This window comes from Apteryx mantelli, chromosome 23 (genome assembly GCF_036417845.1).
Source record: "Apteryx mantelli isolate bAptMan1 chromosome 23, bAptMan1.hap1, whole genome shotgun sequence".
Classification (NCBI taxonomy): domain Eukaryota; kingdom Metazoa; phylum Chordata; class Aves; order Apterygiformes; family Apterygidae; genus Apteryx; species Apteryx mantelli.
The window spans coordinates 4,587,532-4,609,538 of NC_090000.1; the positions used below are offsets into that span (position 1 = coordinate 4,587,532).

The 22,007-nt window shown below is 40.2% G+C and overlaps 1 long non-coding RNA gene across 1 annotated transcript in view; it reads right to left on the minus strand.

The window, feature by feature from the left end:
• Window positions 1-389: 389 nt before the first annotated feature.
• LOC106490230 (uncharacterized) overlaps window positions 390-22,007 on the minus strand; it is a 45,369-nt gene continuing 23,751 nt past the window's right edge. Inside the window, exons 2-3 of the long non-coding RNA XR_001293572.1 lie at window positions 3,801-3,977; window positions 390-719 (exon numbers count right to left, since the gene is read on the minus strand). This is a non-coding gene — a long non-coding RNA (uncharacterized lncRNA). The remainder of the gene's footprint in view (window positions 720-3,800; window positions 3,978-22,007) is intronic.

Sequence of the window (22,007 nt, forward strand, 5' to 3'; positions counted from 1 at the left end):
CAGCGCCTACCTTAGCACCATCCCAAAGATGCATCCTTCCTGCCTAAGCTCAAGTGCCAACTCTGTAACATCACACGGGCAAAGTGCCTCCCTCCCTGCCTCGGCACCACAAGGACTGTTACCATGGGACTGCCACTATTCTGTGAGGAAAAGAATCAGCAGTACCACCAGAAATAAGAGTACAGGCAAAAGGCAGCTTCTGCAGCTCCAGCTACTGGGAATTTAATAGGGATTGCTAAAACAAGATCATGTAAGAGAAAAATAGGGCAAGTCTCCTGGAGAAGACATGAACCTACAGCTTGTCCTGTAGGGTCTGTAAAAGAGGTACTGCAAGACACTTAAATGTTTGTTAAATTATTTGTTTTATCAGATATTACCTGTTTCCTGATAATTCAAAGAGGAAACCAGTATAGAAACTACAAAGAAAAAATAGTTCCTAATACAAAGACAAAATACGCAAATAGAGCACTGTATATTCATCAGATATGCAAATGGGGACAGTGTGACATATACATGCAAGGCAGATATCAGGACCTTTAGTCTTAACAGATACAAGAATATTGTCCAAAAGGAAAATAGAAATCAAATTCATCAGATTACTCCTCCCAGCGTTCTGACCCTCTCCTGGCTTGGTCTCAGATTATGTCTCCATGGTATCTTTATTGTTCGAGAATTGAAGTACTGTTTACAGTGATATCTCAGATGTATGACAGTTCAGCCTGTGGAAATGTGATGTTGTATTACTTTCATGCACATGTCACGCAGTACCTGTAATTCCTGCTATTAGTAAGATACTAGTTAGTAAAATACACAGATTTAACAAGAAATTGGAAGCCTCACATCCCTCCATTAACACCTGCCAACGAGGTTTGCAAGTTCCCAGCCAAGATAAGCCACGGACATCACAGCATCAAAGAGTTAGCTTGGCCCTGCTCCCCCTGAACTGTAGACGTTCAGGGAGAGGAAGCAGCCTTGCCTCAGCCAGCCTCCCACAGCAGAGCCCACATCAGCATTGCCTTATCATCACCTTATCGCCATGTCCATCAACCTGCAGCCTAATGGATGATGGACCTCAGTGCCGATTTAAACCTCACCTCAGCTGGTACAACTGAAGAGCACCCTCTGTCCAGATCCAACACCAACATACAATGGCAGCTGTGTTAGTCTGACCATACCAGACATGAAGCTGCTTCTCATGACTTTCCCTAATATCGTGTACTGCAATAACAAGCTGCCAGGAGAAGAGGTGGTATTACATACAAGTTCAGTGCTCACAAGTGTCGGCTTCTTTAACAAGGCACATTTCGAAGACTTGCTACTTGCACTGACCTGAGTTAAATTGCAGATGCTCATCATTTCCCATCATCAGGGCACCTTGATCTACCAGGATCAAAGGATAATCCAGGTTGGAAGGGGCCTTAGGATCTCCCACTCAACACAGGCTCAGCTTTAAGGTCACGCTAAGCTACTCAGGGCTTTATTCAGTCCCTCATTCATTGCGGTGTTTTCAGGAAGACATAACCCTCCACTGGCCATCGTGATCACTGTTTGATTTCCATGGCTTGGATACTCAGCAAACTCTGTGTTCCTGAATCTTTAAGCCAACTGGGCACTTTTCTGAGCTGCTGCTTTTACCTGAATTCGTATTTTTTAACCACTTGATATAGAATCCAAATAGTATACAACAAGGGCAAATGAAATCACTTGATATGATGTCCTAACAAAGTCTGAGGTAAATTCTGTAATAAAGACCGTGACTTGCAACTGGTTTATTGCTCTCTCAGCATTTAACACTGGCACACTCAGTAGACACTTGGGGCCAGATGACACCTGTGTTCAATGTCCTCCTGTCTGATTCTAGATTCTCCCTACACATCATGTTTTGTAGTCTCTTAATCTCGTTCCCTTATCACTTGGCAAAGTAATACGGTCATACAAGATGAAGCTGGACATGACACTGAAGACCTCGGAAGGATGAGCAAACTTTTTAACAGTGCAGAGGTAGACTTTCACTGCAATAAAAGAGTGAACAGGCCTCTTTGAATCTTACAGATATAACTGCATACTCTGTAGCAACTGAAAAAATAGACAGGTCCTAGTAAATGACAAATGTCTTCCATTAGCCTTCAGTTCCTTCTCAAACCAAGGGTAAAAAGCTTGAAAAAAGAATCAAAAGAACAAGTGGCAGGTAGAAACACAATCAGTGTACTGCCATTTTAAACCAAAAGCTCACACCCAGGTTAAGCCCTTTAACATCCTGTCATCATAGTCAAAGTCAATGTAGAGAAACAAAATGAATGTCCAAAATGTTCAACACAGGCAGAATAGTTTCATCACTGACTACCCTGGCTCAAAAAACTGTCATCAAATAAACAAAAGCAGGATTCCACATAGAGGCTGGAGAAAGCACCTGACTAGATTTCAAGCATACAAATAAAATTAAAGTTATACCACAAATAATTTTCCTTCTAAAAGCACCTTGTGGCAAAGTGACATTCTGCAAAGTTGAAATGATGTTCTGAAATCTCAGTTAAGACTGATATTTGAACATGAGGCATTTCTGACACAATATCAAAATATAGTGATTGCACTGAGTTAAAAAGCAATTAGTAATTATTAAAAAAATTGCCTCTCTTTCCTGTCATATGAAAGTTTTTGGTTGTGCGGACTAACGGCTTTTCAAGTTCTGTTTTTGTTAATCCCTGTCACATGTTTTGAATAAGGAAGAGTCAAATTTGCCAGCTCAAAACTCTCCCAAAATCAGGTAAGACTAGATCAAGCAATACAAAGTCCCTGACAGTGTCAGATAGGAGCTTCAATCTGCCTCAAACCTGCAACTGAAGCAGATCTCCAATTGCTGTTCAAAGCTGCAGCAGTTTTCATCAGATAAGCATCTGTTCCCTTACTCTCTGTATTCAAAATCTTTTCAACAGGCATAGTTAACCACAGATTTGCACTGATTTACTGAAAACCAACATAATCTTACCCATTAGTAGAATAATTGCACAGCTAGGCTTTCACTCCACTTTTCTTTCCCAACTTCCCATGCTAAATGAGTTCCTCCAAGCCGTCTGTTCCCAGTGGAAGGCGGTGTAGTCATCCACGTCTTATTTCAGAGGCCTCCCCTTTTAATAGGGCTGTAACCATCCTATTTTCTACCTGCGAAGCCAGAATCACTTTGCTCCTATTGAATAACATCTGATTCTACAAATGATCATATGGAAACCAGTGAAGCTCTTTGTGGAAGATGCTGCCCATGACATAAAGTCTACCTGGACATAAAATTCACTGCAGTGGCTCAATTCTGGAGGCTGGTGAAACCCAAAAGGCTAGCAAGTGCTTTGAGTTGCCTAATCAATGATTTAAACTGATAATGTTCTGTGTCATTCAAGTGATAACTGGATATAGATTTGGAATTAGTAAAAGGTTACCATTCCAATGGTCATTCAGGTCTTCCCTGACACGGCTCACTAACGGTAGCTTTCCTTGTATGTTGGACTATCTAAACCCATCAACTTTATGACTATGTAATCTCATGTCAGCCTGTGGCAGTGTGCGAATATACACATCAGGGAGTACAAGAACTGGTCCTCAGACTCACTGCCAAACTTCTTGGAAAGATTATGAGGGTTTCTCACCCTTCTCACCTCTTCTGAGCAAGGACTTCTAAAGACTCACCAGTGAAGATTAATCAGGGCAAAATGATACATACAGAATCACAGAATCACAGAATGGTTGAGGTTGGAAGAGACCTCTGGAGATCATCTAGTCCAACCCCCCTGCTCAAGCAGGGTACATACCTGCACCTCAATGCAGGATGAAGTCTCTAGAGGCAGTAGGTGAGATTCTTCCCGTGTCGTGGGTAGGTCTTTCAGTGGGACTTCTGGCCCTGACTCTTGTCTCCAGAAGAATGCAATGCAGATGACCCTTTCTTCTTGTTTTTGAGCATTTACCTGACCAAAGTCATCAAATTACTCCTATGGAAAGAAAAAAAAAAAAAAAGAGAGAGAGAGAGAGAGAGAAAGAAATTTATTCCTATGTAGAGCAGGACTGTAAGGGTTGTGTTTAACTTCTCCCTGTAGGATTTCAGTGAAAGAGGCGCCTGAGTCTAGAGCTATTTCTCTGCATACAGAGCGCCTAAACCTCAGATTACAGTGGCCTGGAAAAAAAATAAAGACTTTTGTTGTGTTTTTTTTTAATTAAAAGCAACATGAACACAAGTCAGCCTGACAAATAAGGAGATAAAATTCATTTAAAAAGTTAAGCACAGAACGAAGTTTTCCCTCTTCCCTCCAGAACAGTTGTCAGCCTTAATCCCAAGACTGTAACAGTTTTCCAGTCACTCCCCCAAATTACCCTTTTCTGAAACAAAATACTTCTGTGGGTCCAAATGTTGCTGCCTATGCTCTAGATAAATCTTTCTTCTTCCAGGCAAATATAACATCTTAATCATTAATATTATGTTCCCACTGACATTGTGGAGAAGTCCAGAAACTCAGAATTCCACCCCAGTGCTTTGGAGAGGATAATATTTTCCTACCTAGACCTATCTGAAGAAAACACATCAAATATTTGTTCCTAGATCTCAGAGGGTCAGACTCTGATCTCACTTAAACAAGCGTGAGTCTGGAGTAATGACTGAAGTTCAAGATCTACACCCTTGTGTTTGGAATCAGAATGAAGTCACTCAGTGGGTATCTACCATTAAAAGTGTAAAATGAGAGCTCTGCATGCATAAACACTGCAAGATAAAGTCCGCAGTCTCAAAAAGCAAAGTAGTGATTCAGGCCTGATTCTGATGCTGCATCAGCATTCAGCAATGGTTTCAGAGGGACAGCGCCTTATTTACACTAGAGTAGGGAAAATCAGGATTAGGCACCATCTGCCTCAAAGAGTCAAGCGACCAGAATTGCTCTACACATTCGAATCCTCTTCCCCATTTCTTTAACGTCTTACACATTCCAGGTTTTCCATTCAGCTCCAGTGACAAAAGATTTTACAAAACGACAGTCCAGATTGAGAGAACAGAAATGACAACCTCCAACAATAGATACACCAAACTTTTATCAATGATAAGTGCTCCTTCCACACACACACTGGTCTGCAGTGGTAAATATAAGGCAGATGTCGAATGGAAATTAAACATTGTGCTCTCAGGGTGGCCTCAGTTGCATTCAGAGTTTGATTTTAAACAAGGCCAGAGTTCTTTCATCATTTCTTCAAAAAGTTTCAATTCTAAAGATATTCCAAACAGACACATACTTGACCTAAAACTTGGCAATGCAAGACAACGTATGTGTAAAAAGATTAATATGGAGAATAAAAGGCAAGGCAAGTTGTATGTGGACTAAGAGAATTTGTTCATCAAACCACTTATATTCCAGTGTTCTGTAGTGAAAAATGATTTCAGGTGAAATACCTTTGCCCGTTTCTTTCAAAGCAAATTCACAACAAACATTAATCATGTGGGAGACTCAAACAACTAGATATTCTTAAGCACAAAACAGGAGCCTAGCTATTCAGTTTAAGGTCTGTTTCTCTCCAAACTTCTTTAAGGCTTAAACCACATTTACATTAGTGAACGTACTCTGCCAGTTATTATTAGGCATGGTAAAATACTACTAGACATTTGCAACAACTTAGATATTCAGACTCAAAAAATACATATTTGAATGTTCTGAAGTGTTTTCTTTCTGTAATTTCTGGTAATAGCTCTGTCAAAATAATGTAATAACAGACTTTTAAAAATGAAATCCCAAAACTGATGAATATACTCTACACTTCATTTGGTAAGTATAAATATACGGGATGAAAAGATGTTTACATTTACAAAAACAGTTAAAAACATAAACCAAAATTCCAATCGCTTCTCTTTTACTTTTTTTTTTTTTTTTTAAGACCAAAAAGACTGGAAGTGAAATTACTAAATTATTTACAACTTGATTATTTAAATATACTTGTACTCTTCCTGGAAGCCATATTTTAGAACTACTTTCTTTTTTTAAACAGCTTAATATCAGACACAGTAAAACAAAAAACTTCTGAGGCCATGACTTTGTAACCTCCCTAAAGTTTTGAACACCGGAAAAGCTGGCCTGTTCTCACAAGACAATCAAACACATATATAAATGTCAAGTAGAGTCCTGTATACATTTCCCCCCCCCCATGAAAGGGAGAAATTGTGACAAGATTTTACTTTTACATGACCTGACAAACCAGCACTTTCTGGCACAAGAAGGACAGTTATTTCCCCTTCATTTTCCAGCATAAGATTCAATCACCTGAAACACAAACCTCACTCTACACTGAGACATTTTCAAATAAAACCAAGTTGCAGAGTCTCTCTGGCTTTTCTAAAAATCATTTTCAATTCCTTTAAAACAGAAAATATAGATGGATGGATGAATGGATGGACAGCTAGAGAAATGCCTTCAGTCATGTTCCCCCCCCCAACCCCGTCTTAAAATTGAAAAGCATCAGTATCCAAATAGCAACAGGAAATTTTTACCTTGTGGCTAAATAGCTCACTGTTCACTTTGCAGCTGCCTCTATTTTTTGCTGGGCAAAACACCAATACAAAAGTCCTTCCTAAGAAACCAAGCTTTTGACATAAGGGCAGCGACAAACGCAAACCTACAAAGAATTTTTCCCCCGTCCCGTCGTTATAATTCCTAATTTTGTGGGATGTATTGCTGGGCTGTTTATCATAACAGTGTGCAATAAAAAGGACGACTAACTCTTGCAATTTTCTCCCTACTCCTCCCCTTGACAGGGGCCACTGATAGGGAAAGAGGCTCGGAAAAGCAGAGCAGTGAAAGGCTAAGAAACAATAGGCAACCATGGCTTTGACAATGCAGCCCTGAACCCTTTTTGCTCCCGCTGTGACACTTGCATTCAAGAGCAAGGGCGGCTGCCATCATAAGAATGGACAATGGCATGAGGAATACAAGGGAGAGGGGGGAAAAAAAAGGAAATCAGATGAATTCAGAGCTAAGATGGCAGAGCTCTCACCTTTTCCGCTTTTTTCGAGTAATCTGGATGGAGACGTCCCGCAGAGAAGAGATAAAAAGGGTGTGCTGAACTGTTGGATGGTTCTGAAGACTTCTGCATTTGCAAACGCATTTTAGAACTATTTGTAGGGGTATATATGCTGCATGCCATCTCTCTGTCTCTGTCTCTGTGTGTGTGTGTCTCTCTCTCTCTTCTGTTTTATGTCCTGCTATCTCCATCACACACCTCTAATAGTATGAAGACTTTCTGCCCATGTAAGTAAGTGAGAGTGTGTGTTCCTTAATGTTTGAATCAAGACACACGTCTGCATGCATTTCTAATCTAAGGAGCCTATAGCAGTTACTACAACTATCAATTAGTCAGCAATAGCTTGAGATCCCCATGTGTCTGGGTGAACAAAGGTGAGAAACACATGCAAATAGTACTACAGCACCTGGGTCACGTACAGTAACTTAGCTGGCAACAAATAATTGCATCTGTTTCTGCCTTTTTGATGCTTCTTGCTCTTTGTTATGTAAAGTTACAGGTTATTAATGTGAATGGTAACACAATTAGACATGGCATTGTATATTTTCATTTGAACAACACAATAAAAGGAAATTAAGCTTGACTAGATGGAAATAAATGGTGACTTAAAGGCTTTAAAAGAAAAGATTTTCTGATCTGTAGCAGTGCTTCCATTTTTTGATCAATTGTTCTTGAGTTAAAGATGCAAATGAAGTAGATATATTTGCTTATATCATATATATTAGGTAAGAAACTGATTATTCCAGATGAGACTAAGAGAGGATGCCTAATCTCCTGAAGTGAAGTCCATAAAAAGAGAAAAAATCTGTTACTATTTTCTTTTTTTTTAATTAAGCCACTGTTATTTTTAAGAACATTTTAAGGGTTTATTTTTCACATGTTTCAGACTTAAGTCAAACAATTATGAAGAAAGATACGGTACCTTTTACTGTCTCCTTCTTCTTAATCTCAACAAATGAGCTTTACCTTTTAAAAACTGACAGAGTCAAAATGGACTTTAAAAAGCCCTGAATGAAATAGAAAAATGATAAAATAAAAAAGCTCCAAAAATCGAACACCACCCTGACTACACCTGAAGATGAGACAGAGCTGGGTTACTATCCATGAGCAGAGAGCATTTCAAAGGTGACAACATATTCTGTGAATGCTATTTACACCAAATTGATAAGTGCGACTACAGATCCAAATTGCAATTTAATTTGCAGAAATAATACTCCACATTTTGAAGTGTATAAAAGTCTAAAAATTAAGCAGTTTGACAGAAATAGTTCGTTGCTGAGAAGCAGGCATTTTTTCCTCATGCATAATACGCTCACAAAGTCCTGCAAGGACATATGCTGCCTAACCCTATATAATTAGCTCTCTTTCTACTTATATCAGATTCCTTGGGAGGCTAATTAATGACACCAAAGGAAAAACATTCTTCCCAATTTTGGACTCTGAGAAACTGTCAATTTATTTAGATTTACATGGCTTAAAGGAAAAAAAAAGTCCTTGAAAATAAAACAACAGAAATACGTCCTTAAAGAAATAACTCCCCAGCTCCCTCACCCCTTAAGAGCAGGCTAGTGGCTAGAAGATTACAGCTAGCCACTGCGAACCACAGAGCAGGTGGCCACAATGAAGCAAGATTAAAGAAAAGCTGCAGTAAAACCATGTCTTTTACCCAGAGAAGCCCTGAGTGCAAGCATCCCAGAGCTGACTGTATAGCGTAAAGTAAAGCAATAACGGGCTTTAAAAGAAATGGTGCTAAACGGGTGTTGTGCTGACCCGCCATGCAGTTCATTTCAAAACTTAGCTGTTGGGAATTGCAGGCGCTTTGGAGACAGAAGGTTTCCAATATGCCGAGCGCAGAGTTTAGCGTAGGCTCTTTGCTCGCTGAAAGAAAGGCACCGCGTATAGGACTAACACAACAAGCAGAGCACTGGCGGGGTTTGCGACTCCACTAGCAACAGCCCTGCTCACGGTCCCTTTGCCAAAGGTCCCATCAGGCAGACAAAAGCATAACAAAAACTACAAAATAATCTCGCCCTTCACTGAACAATGAGACCTTAAAATATACGTGCGTGAGGGTATTACATGCAGAATAGGGAGGAGGAGGGGTGGGGGTGGGGGGGCGAGAACAACATTTCCCATCAAAGCGTTTTATTTCCTCGTGTCTGAAAAGGCTATTTCCCACTTTAATGTGAATTACTCGTCTCTTTTATCAGGCCAGTCTGTTGCCCGCAAATGTACATCTCAGGTGAAAAGGAGCATTTGTTTAGGAGTTCAAACACAAACTAATCACTCAATACTTATCTGTGGTTGAAAAAATAGTTAAATGGAATAGTAAAACTGTAATCATTATGGTGACTCTCTATCTACTAACAACACTTAGGTAGATACATCAGTAAGACAGTAAAGTAGTTAAACCAGAAAACTAGGTATTTTCATTACTGTATTTCACATCAAATTCTTCTAGCTCCTAGTCCGATTCCTAATGCCTTTGCTCCTTTAAACACACCACATACCAATAAAATAAGTTTTCTTTAAAAACAACAAAAACAGATGAATAGACCCCACTAATCCTATGTAACATAATTGAATGCTCTTCTTCATCTAATCTGTCTACTCTGCCTAATCTAGCTATTCTACCAACTCCAGCATTTGTAATAGCCAAGACATTGATTCAGATCTTGTATAATATTATTTCAGTATTTTATTCTCAAAGGAGACTGCAAGTTGGGTGGCTATTTTGCATTCAAAACTCTTCATCAACTTCACAAATGTTATCATGTGTAAAGCAAAGCTGAACCGCACCTTTGTGCTACATTTTAACTGTTACGTTTCATAATGTAGGCAATTCCCAACCGCACGGCACAAATTCTTAAACAGACAAAAGAGCAACAGGAACAGAGCAACAGAACTGTCCAAGATCAACAACAAAAAATGAAATCCACAAAGCTATTGGGTAAGATTTGCCTTTGGAAACGAACCGGAAAGAGAGGAAATCTTTTCACCATACAACGATACCGATGTAATTTTCTGTTTTCTAAAATGCAGAATCATTTCCTTAAAACCAAGCATTTAAATAATGTCCACTTAGGTTTCCCCAAACAAAAAGAACCTCTCACCTAATTTTATAGGACAAGTGGGATTCACAGATTAACAGACAAATCAGTCTGCTAGGTAAACGACAGCAGTTGAAAAAAAAAAACAAACAAACCTTTCCATACAAACAAATATATTTGAATGTAATAAAAATGTTGACAACAGTTATGTGATTAAAGCAATTGTTCTTTCATTTAAGGCCTTACCATTGGAATAATTTAAAATTATGTGAGAAACACCAGCCCCTTGGGTTTTGCAGAAGAGATTTAATTTGCAGAAATAGTTTTTTGTTTTTTTTTTTAACGTGGGTATTTTGAACATTGCAAGATAAAGCTCTCTTTTTTTCTAATTTTATTTTAAGAATAGACCCCATTTAGGATTTCACATTGTAAATCTCTCTATGTCTGAATGCTGTTACAAGGTTTGACAATGAAAGAATAATTCATGTCAGACAAAAAGAGCCCTTCAATCAGCTTCATGCAGCTTTTCTCCTGCAGGGCTATGCCAAAACGAATGTGGAATCCTGAACTGAACCATCCATCACATTTCCCTAGTCTTTCAATTAATGACACTGCAATCAGATCGATGGCGTGTAATAAGAAAAGAGCTTTGCATTTCTATACCTATTAATTCGCTGAGTAACTCCAGTGGTAAAACGTGACCAGAAAGGGAAAAGAAAAGAAAATTTCATCCTCCAAGCAAGATTTTGGGGGCTGTTTCAGCCACTCTGTGCAAGCCTCAATTCTACATTCCTGTCCCCCCCACCGAGTACCGAGTGCTCAAAGGAAAAATCGCCTGGGCTTTTCTCAAAAGCAGGACAGTCTCCCTCCAGACAGGTATTTTTTCTTCTGCTGCTAAGCACATGGAGCACTACACGTTTTCTAGGTAGACACTCTAGATTATAAATAGTCCATTTTTCTTCCAGACTCAGACTGGTCAATCCCCATTAGACTCATGGCCAGCCAGCAATGTCCTACATGCAAGTCCAACCACAGAGGAGTGCAGTCACTTACAGGGCAGGACTCTGCAGACTCTTTCTCCGCTGCGAAGGCAGTAATTAGCAACAAAATTTCCAGATCACAGGACATGCCAAGGATGGAGTTACCTCACACAGTGATTAACCTCCAACAAAACGAGGTGGGGGAGAGAACTGGGCAGGGGGTGAGGGCAGACGGGACAAAAAAGTCTACCAGCAACCATGGAATGAAATTAGAGTGACCTCATGTCAGTGAACTGGTATAAGATTTTGGATCAATGACAAAAATTATCAAGGCTTTGCAGAATGGAACTGCCAAGCACATTTCAATGCCCTTATAGCAAATGTTGTGGGTATTGTTTGGTGAAGCTGAACACTACAGGAGAGAGAAAACTGCAATGAACCAGAACATTGTGTTTATTAAAGGGATTAAATGTGGATTTGTCTTTCCTTTTTAAAGGTAGCTTTTCTGCCTTAAAATGCCCTACTTAAAAATACGCTCTCCGTGAATATTATGCAGCTGTTTCCTAAAAAGCTACTCAGTCTGTCCTTTCTGGGTCATCCGGGGAAGTAAGAGTTCAAACCAAAAGGCTTTAACATCTTGCGGCTGATGCACAGTGTAAAAGGAAGGAACGAGCTGGAGGATCTCCCAGGAGACAAGTGACCCAGTACACCAATCCTCCCTTTCACAGCTTCCTCGCAGGCTCAAAAGAGAAGCCAGGCTAGGTCGGAGGAGATGAGAGACGCATCTCGCCTGCAGAAACGATCCTGTTGTGTTGCCTTGGACAGGAAGCTGGATGTGAACTGCCCCTGCCAGTGTTAACCCCTTCCTGTGGGGAAGATGAAGCCTTCAATCTCCAGCGCTGACATTTATTTCACCGACTTTGGCTTTACCTCAAAGGAAAGAAGCTGCAGCTGTGATAGGAGATGGACCCAGGTCAAAGCCTACAAAAAGACCTTCTTTGGGGAGCAAAAGACTTTGAATAAGGGTCTGTATTTTGGAAGTCTTAAGAAATGGAAAGGAAATCTTTATGTGGAAAAACAACAAATGGAACAACAGAAAACAAGTGAGGATTTTACAGTTCATTTCACCCATCTTTTCAAATATCAAAGCATGCTTTTTTTTCTGGCTTTGCCTCTTAGCATGTTTTATGGTCAAATTTTAGAAATTTCAAATTTCAGTAGCACCTCCAAAATAAGCCTTTTTAATGCTGTATCTGAATGTATCCATCCATGTTACACAGAGTTAGACAGTCTGTAAGCTAGCGGGCCCAGGAGGAAAACTAAAAACACTATGGCAATAAGTGAAATAGGACAATGCCCATGAGCTGACTTGCAAAATAACTGCAACTAAAGCACAGTGAGAGATGCCCGTTCACTGGCAGACAAAGAGAACAATAAATAAATAAATAAATCACGTAGAAGCAAAGACAATTCATTTACAAATAAAATATGAGAGCTGAATGCAGGCTAAAGAAGTAGGAAAAAAGAAGTCTAGGAAAAGAAACCTGTGAAATTAAAAGGAAACTTTGAATAGGAAGCCAAATGTATAATATTTATATTGCATGATATTATACCTTCTCCTCTCTCTATAGGGCATATAAGTGCATACAACTATAACTGTCTCAGGATCCCGCCACATTACAGAAGAGCAGATTTCACAGAGCAGGGGCAGCACGTATACCTCAACGACCCCTAAGGTACAACCCGTCACTCAGGCTAGAATCGCTCTGGATCACTTCGCCCAGGGAGGGGCAGGGGGGACATTTCTGACATTATACAAGATTCTCACAGCAAATACTGGAGATTTACAGCTCTGTACAGTGCCCTGGATCATCCAGTTTCAAAGCACAGTATGCTTTCCACAGTTTAATAACGTACAAATGTCTTGTCCGCTAGCAGGACAGGGGGAGGGGAGAAAAGGGTGCCACCTTGAGCCATGATTTCAGCACCGGCTGCCTTCCAGGTGCTCAAAGGGCTTCAGAAGGAATGGACAGGCTCGCTTACATCTGCTTCCTTCTGCTGGAGCTGCAGACAGACTTACACATCAAGATTTTATTTCTCTTCTTCAAATGAGTTTGGACAAGCTTTCAGTAGCATTTCTCAGAGTTCTTTTCCTCATCTCTCTCCCAGGAGCTTAGCGAGCTACCACTGTAAATGAATTTGATAAAGAGAAGGCTTCTATAATTGTTTGACCTGTTCGATGGCTGGGGCAAAGGCAGCATCTGGCCTTGTGGTAACGCATCTGTCTGCAAAAGCTGTTGAGCCTTTGTTAGCCCCTGTCAACAGAAAGTCAGTTACCTGTCTGGCTGTAGTACAGACAGGCATACAAAATATCCACCTGGACTGACCAAAGTCATGGCCAGCTCTAAGCTTTGGGAATTACACAGTTTGCCCCATGTGGTAGGATGCACTTCTTGAAATGCAGCTACAGAAACAGAACTTCAGCTAGCAAGGTCCTGGGTTCAGTCTCTACTGATCACAACATTTAAATAATGTCATTATTCAATTTCCTTCTTTCTGTTCAAATAGTAACTAAAAAGACACCTTCACAATGTTCCTGGTGCTCTAGCACATGATTAATAGTACAATTAAATTTCAGCATTAAAACAATCAATTCAACAAGGATGCAGCTAGTCAGCCACCACCTATAAAAACTCCCTTGTGTCTCCTCCTTCTCTAGGAAACCTATCCTTAGTCATCTCCGAATCCCCCAAACTGTAGCACTGCAAATGCTCCTTTCAGCTGCAATAAAGGTAGGTACACTTTAGTATCCACATTTCACAAATAATTACCTGGGCAACACAATACTATTAAAGGGTGCAAAATAAATTTTTTTAAGGAAAAGCCTTAAGACAGTAAAACACAAGTAAGAATCTGACATGAAAAGAATAAGAGGTAATCTTTATAAAAAACCTCAGCCTTTGGGCTTTAGGACTTAAGCGAACAACAGCTCACAGACAGAAAGGAACAAGCTTTCTAGCTTTCTTATAGTTGTCCATTTAGAAGATCTAAATCTCTTTTGAGACTAACACTCTTTGTTCGAGAGTCAGCTACCAGACCAAACAGAGAGGGCTCATAAAAACTAGCAATTCCCAAGTATCTAGTAGAAACAAACTAAATATTAGCTCTTCAGTACTAGAACTCTATTATTCTTTGACTCAAAGTCAAAGATAGGCCTGTAAACTAACTCCTTATTTCAGCAGAGCTTTACACTAAAACATAGAAAGAAAAGTGCACATGTATATTAGGCTTGAAATACCCTTTGTTAGTCACACCTTGATACCTGGGAAGTCATCTGATGGTTGCCCTTGTAGGAGAGCCAAGCAGAAACAAACTAGTCAACACTTGCAAACCCTGGCATTAAAAGGCAATGAAAGGAAGCATCATGGCTTCTTCCTTTTACAGAGGGGAAAGCAGGGGTCCTCAAGAAGATCAGAATAATCATGGCCGGCACCAGGAACAAGAACAAAGGGTTCCAACCCCATCCACTGGCACAGCATTACAAACCAAAACCCACATCCAGGGCAAATCGAGGGCTGTCTCTCTAGGTCAAGAAAAATATTGGACTGCCCTTCTTTTTGAAAGCAGAGCAAAGTGTACAACCAGGGAAACCCATCCATCCAGGGCTGGCACAGAGCCGAGAGCCGTGTCACCCAGAGAAAGGCGCCTGCAAGAGACAGGAACACCAGAACTCAGCAGGATCTCACCCTTTGCACAAAGGCAAGGTCTCAGGCTGGCAACCAACTACCCCATGCAAGGCAGCACCTGACAGACTTCTCCCAGCACGCTTAAACTTTCACTGCAAACAGAAAAATACCAACCTTGGCAAGGTTGCTGATCCTGAGGTTCACTTCACCCTCAGTCATCTCTGTCAAGGGAGGAAAGGCACTGTTTTATTTTGGGAGTTTCAGCTGGTCTTACTAGTCAGCAGAGGCCAAATTAATTGTGAGAGATACTCAGAGCCTGACCTCTAAAAGACGCAGAATACTCACATTTCCTATCAAGCATTATGGTCACACACACATGAAGCCTCACTGAAATTCCCCTCAAGCCTTAAAATCCCAGGCCAGTTCTTTCTACCAACTGACAAATAGCTGTACATGATAAAACAAAGAGAAGTCAATGATAGGTACAATGTTTACTTAAACAGATACAGTTTTAATACACATAACTACTTTGCTAAAACACCATCCTTATTCTCACTATAAAGCCAACCACACTGTCCAGGAAAAAATGTTATTGGAGGAACTGACACTCAGAGAGCAGTAGTCAAAAGGAACAGGGACTAACCAGCACAAGTGCATGGGTTGATATCTTCCTGGAAAATATGAATAACATAAAGGATCCCCAGCGTTTTCTGGGGACTCAAATATTTCTTTCAGAAAGAGTAGCTGTCCTGGAACGGAAGGTTTTTCCCAAACCAACAGCCTGGTTGCATATTATAGTGCAAGAATAATGTAAACATCAGTGTAATCATCTGTAACTATGCCAGTCCTCTTACTGCTGTACCCATCCACCAGTCTGTTAGGATAAATGTGGTAAGTATAGGGAACACTAGTGTCAGTAACAGAAATATTATTTTTAGGCAATGCTGCAATATAATAAAATCAGGTTCTGGTGTATATCCAAGTGTACAGAACAAGAAAATATTATCCAAACTATGCCCAAATAACAGCTGATGTCAAACAGCTCTGTTTACCAATATAAGGTATCTCTCTCCTAAATCCCAGGTAACTTGTTCCCTATCTACCTTGTTGCACACCTGACACGGCACCTCCCAGCCCTTCTCACTCCTTCACAGATGCTGCTTTTGTTATAGCCTTGGGGAACAGAGCAGAGCAGTTCAACCCGGTGTCCAGGTGGGCACGTGGGTCACCCATCAGATCTGGAATACAGCCAGAACTGAATCCCAGTTTCCTGCTTTCCTTTCAGGAAGTATTGACACAGAATACCCCAGGGCATCCCTCCCTTCCCCACACGTAACACACGGGAACTGCTGGGTGCAAAGGAGGAACCCAGCTTGTTACAACCTGAAGGAGGCTCATTAGGACAAGCAGAAGCTGCCAGAAGAGCCAGCACTCTCCCTCACTGTTTAAAATTAACTCCAAGGATTGTCTGGCTGCAGGGAGAGTTGAATTAAGGTAAACAGCGAGATCAGGAGGATGAGAGCAGGCAGACATAGGATGTCACTAATCAGGATCTCCCGCAGTCCTAACGCAAACTGTGCTCCCAGCAGCTTCGTTTTGGCCAAGCTCCTCAGGAGATATGGTGCAGACTAGCCAGGCAGCTACCCTAACATGCACCCTATCACTGGGCATGTCTTTATACATAAAGGTTGTAGGCATGCAACGCACCAGCAGGGATAACAAGCAACTGTCCTGAAACTTGCCCACAGGAGGAGCCTGGGCAGCAAACTGCAAGGCTGGGAGAAAGCAAATATAAGTGTGGCAAGGGGCTGGCCAGGGACCTTGCTTCCTTCCTTGCTCCAGCGGCCACAACAACCAAGCTGCACCACTGCAAGCTACATCTGCTCCCCTTGTTCCCACCTCCTTGGAAAGGAGCAGAAAAAGAGCTCACCTTTCCCATATGCTCAGAAGGTGCTGAACTATTATGAGGATGAGTATGGGGTTAGAAGGCTGAAGGAGATCAGACTTGGCCCACGTTCTCAAGTAAGGGTGGGGATTTCCAGAAGAAGTAGAGATGTGTATTGGGATATTGCCATCATTCTTCCCTTCCTGAATGTCTAAATGAGCCAGAGAGGCACGGGGTCCTTTTGAAAGGGCAGCGTGTTGTTGCTGGCATAGAAAAGGTTGAGGAGCATTGGCTTAAAAGTCATGAAGATCTCTGTGGTGTGGGATTGCGGGAGGGACAATCTCAACTTCACCTTCCTTATGATGCCATGGAATAAGAGAAGAGCACTTCAGTTTTGTTCTGGCCTCTCTCCCCTAACCGATCTCATTCTCAGATAAAACAATAGAATCACATACACAAACATTGGCAGCACTCAGCCTTGTTTTTCACTGCAAGCCCAAAGGGCATGCGGCAGTAAAACTGCAAGCTCTTCTGAGCATGTCTAATCAGCTCTGCCTGCCAGATTTTCAATCTCTGGTGGCCAGTTCTGTTCCCAATTTATACAAAAATGCAGCTTCTAGTACGCATGATGTTCTAAGGACAAGCTCCAGTCCTCAGGCCCAGCTGAAACAGGAGAAGAACACACACAGAGGGAGCAGGCACAGAAAGGCATTTATTAATTGGACCCTCTTGATCTCCCTGATGGGATCTCTACTCAAAGCCATCAGGCCTGGCAGGAACAGCTCCAACATGGGAACTTTTCCAATGCGCCTCCTGGAGGTGTAACATCAGACATAACGGAGGTGCAAGAAGAAAAGCTGCACAAGACTAAACCACATCAGGACTCCAGGCTGCTCCAGAAGTTAGTGAAATTTTGAGGCTGCTCCATAGCAGAAACAACAAGAACCACCCTACGCACTTTTCAGTCCCACCCAGTTCAGAAAGGAACAGACAATAGTCCATCATCACCCAGATAGAAGCAATTAGCTCTTATTCTGCTTTCTCAGTCGTTTACTTAACACCAGTATTTCAGTAGAGCCAAATTGAGATGTTCAGTAAAGTTTTTTAAAGCACATTACCCGCCACCTTAAAAAAAAAAAAAGTAAGTTGTGTAGTTGCCTACAGATGCTATAGATCTAAGGATTTTCAGAAATATCCAATAAATGGGCTCCATTAAGCAAAAAAATCCACCAGGCCCTTATCTGCATCTTTCAACAACCACATTTTAAATGTCAGCTTTAGGCATTTAGGGTTGACAATATCCTCCTGTAACTTTAGACATCAAAAACCCCGTTGCCTAACTACTCATCTAGGCTCCCTCTACAACGAATAGAATGAGCAACACCTCCAACAGGCAGTTCATCTGTTCCTAATACAATATCTAAAATAGCTATCATTCCCTTTATGGACATGCCTTCTTCTCTCCACCAGCTAGAAAGGAAGCCTAAATGACCAGTGTAGTCTTAAACCACTGATTTAAATATCTAGAAGTTAGACAAGATTCATCCCCTTCAAATTGTCTACCTGTTGTTTATCTAAGGCTGGGATTTCTAACAGGTATGTAGCAGGCTAAAATTGATATAACTCTTGAAAATCCTAAGTCATTTGAAAATAACATATCACAAAATCCATAACCAATATCCCAGCTGTCCATCATGACTTTTTGACATACAAGCTTATCTCACTCATGCATTATTCCAATATCTCAGGAGTGGAAACTTGTGACAATGAGGTTATGGAAAATGTTGTTCATGCTACTAAAGCAAATCCCCTCTTAATTTCAAATGCCTAATCATTTCCTTGTGCCTTGATTTTTGCCTTTTTATTATTCTCCCACCTCTATTACACACACATGCATACACACACATATATACTTGGTCTTGCCAGATATGGAGATAACTCTTAAAAAGGAGCTTAATCTTAAATAATGCTAGGATACAGAAAAGAAAAAAACAATTTACTTCTCTGTGGGTTGAGAAAGAAGACTCATTCACTCAAAAAACGAAAAGCAGGATAATCTGAGATATTATCAGATGTCTATCAGATTTATGCTGATGGCTAGTGAGCCTTAACCACAAACAGACTTATCAGTGCTCTTTAAGTCAGCTGTTGTCCATTTTAGAGGGAAGTCACCTTCAGTCACTAGAGTACGTTAGCTATATGTAAACTGATAGACTTGGAGAGAAAAAACTTTCTGGATAGTCATAGTAGTTACCTTATGGCCTAAAACATGAAGACTTTTTTACCTTATGTTAGCCTGTAAAATTACAATTACTGAACTCAAAATTCACCACTGGTGTTTCAACTCAGGAGCCTTCCGCAGTAGAATTCAACAGGCTGACTATGCACTGAGCACAATTCATGCCTTCAACAGCAGAATACAAGGCTTATATACCACTTTTGGCTTACTGGAGGATTTACATGAGTTTAAATAGCTGCTTATTAGAGTTCATGAGAAGTAGATTTCTGGTTCCCCCTCCCACCCCAAGCCATTTTGATCTCCTTTATGGCTTGAATGAGGACACAGAATTAAAATATCAACTTCCACTTTTTTTTTTTTTTTACAAAATTTAATTTCCAATTAATAAGTTCAACTATATCTATTTCAATTATTTGTTAAATTTTCATCCTGACCCTTTTCAATGGAAAATATATTTTCAAATAATTTTGCTGTAAAAATACTACAAATGGCACTCAAGATGGTTGAGATGGACAGAATTGTGGTTTAAAGAAAATGTCCAAAGATGGTCACTGAAAAAGTGCATTTGTCAAAACTTTACATTCTAGTGGAAATTTGCTTAAAGTCTTCTGAACAGTTCTTGCTGTCTAAGCTCCTACACAGAGACAAGAACAGTGCAAAACGAACACAGTCTTAATTCTTCAGTTTACCTTGAGCCCTTAAATGAAAACCAGAGGCCAAACACACTGGAGAAGGTGAATACAACTCGTTGTCTGCCTCCTGGATACTTTCATCTTTTTATACAATCACTAAAATTGGCTACTGGGTTATAGTAAAATTTTTCAAGTTTTAAAATCCAATTCACCTTTAGACTGTGACATGAGAAGATATTGTAAACTTTTACCAGTTCTTAGTGTTACCACTGAGTTTGTTCAGCCCTCAAAGAAAATGCCCAAAGAACATCTTGCAAACCAAGTTTAGCCTGGTATAAATAGATGTGGTTTCACTAATAATATTGGAGGCTTGGCCAATTTTTGTCAATTGAAAAATCAGATACAACAAGCCTTGCAAAATGGAAAGACGTATACAAACCCTGATCAGAGACTTAGGTTTCTAAACTGTATCAAGGTTGCAAAAACAAATTGACATCAACATATGGGGAAAGTCTGAAGTTGCAGCAAACATTCGCATATGTGAGAAACTTTGGCATGTAAGTAGTCCTACTAAATTCAAATAAACAATGCACAAGATGAAAGTTATTCAGAGGCATTAGTGTTTGCAAGATCAGGCCCTGAGATTTCTCTGTGTAGTAGCAGTACTTTAGGTTTAATTTGTTATTACATTAATATCTGTAAAGAGCATATATACATATAAATCAGATGGCAGCTGCAACCTTACGGAAGAAAAACAAAAAGATTTAGGGGGTGGGGGGAGAAGAAAAGGGGACTAAAATTTCCATGATGTCTTTAAAATGCCATCTATTTTGGGATTATCATCCTGCTCAAACTGCAGCTAGTTTTTTCCATACACAATACGCACACACATATACATACACACACACATATATATCTATATATGAGAATGACAAAGACAAACGAATTTCAGAAAGAAGAAGAGGGCAGTGATGATGGGAATAAACCACTTCAAAATGGACAGATTGCCCCTACACAGGAGCAAGTGGTAGTCTTAAATTTGGCAACCCCCCTCAGATTCCTGTGAAAAGCCTGATGTGCTCTACTTAACACTTAAGAAAATTCACTTGGGAATAATGACCTCTAATTTATTTTGGCTACAGTGATCTTCATCTGTGCTTCTGTTAATCTCACTCTGAAGATTTCAGGGTACTTTTTAACTAGAGTGACTCATTCTCTAGCTGCCTAGTAGTTAATCTGCTCAGATATTTCTCCAAATAACCATCTGCTCTACCTTGCATTTGTTTCACTCTCTGACTATCTTAGTTCTTGGCCTATCCTGCTGGCTCATTCAACACTCTTTAAATTTCTCCTCTGGCCTTATGTCTGGTTGCTTATGTTTTGGACAGACAATAGAGGTGATACAGGCCATTATTCATGAGAAGCTTCAAGTGTAACGTGAGAAACATCTCATCTCCTGACCCCTGTTAGCATAAGAATTGCTGATAAAATTCTGGACTGAAAGAGAAGAATCTTCTGGGAAAAATATAGTCAAAAGTTTCACTTGAGAGATGTGTTTTCTAAGAACAACCCAAACGAATTCTCTGCCCAAGGACCAGATCTAAGTCCCAGTGCAGTTAACTGGGAATCCAGAGAGGTAATGGGGAAGAGACCTTACATGCTCGCACAATTTTAGAGAAAAGGGTATTCTTTATTACACCTACAGCTCTGTGCTCTTGCATTTTATTGCTTTTATCCAATGAGCATAAAGTGATTTGCACACTTCAGTGAACTAAGCCTCACAATACTCTTGGAGAGAGCGTAACTGTAGTTGTTGATTCTGTATCTGGATGTCATAAGTTAAAGATCAAAAAAAATCTCCTTGAATCATGCATTTTGATACATTATCAAGTTAGTCTAGTTTTGACCAGGTGTGATGCAACTGATTTTAACAGAGTTACATCCAAAAGAAGATGGATTGGCGCAGTGGAAAAAAATCACACATACTGAAAATAAAAATAGTGTCTGACAAAGGATCATCAGATACTAAACTGAAAGTACATTTGATCTGAGAAGTAAATTTTGGTACCATTAAAGCACATACCTGCAATTTAGTAGCAAAGGCAGGAACCAATCGACTCCACTGTCTTCTGACATACCTATGGAAAATCCTGTTTTGTTTTTTTTGTTGTTGTTGTTTTGTTTGTTTTTTATAGACAGACAGAAGCATTTGTACTGACAGCAAGGAATGTCATGTCACAGTATACCTCCAAAGCACAGTGAGGGCCAAATTGTTTTTACTGACATTTCAGAGCCCAGATTTTATCCCAATTCATTCAATTTACAGATGTGTCAGTGGCTCCAGGTATTTTGCACCACATTTGCTAAGGAAATTAATACCATGTGGAGAAGAGTATAAAACAATATTCAACTTGAGCTCCAGTGGAGTAGCATACACCTTAACCAGAGCAATATCAGACAGCAGGTAGGAACCTCAATGGAACAATCTTCATTGGAA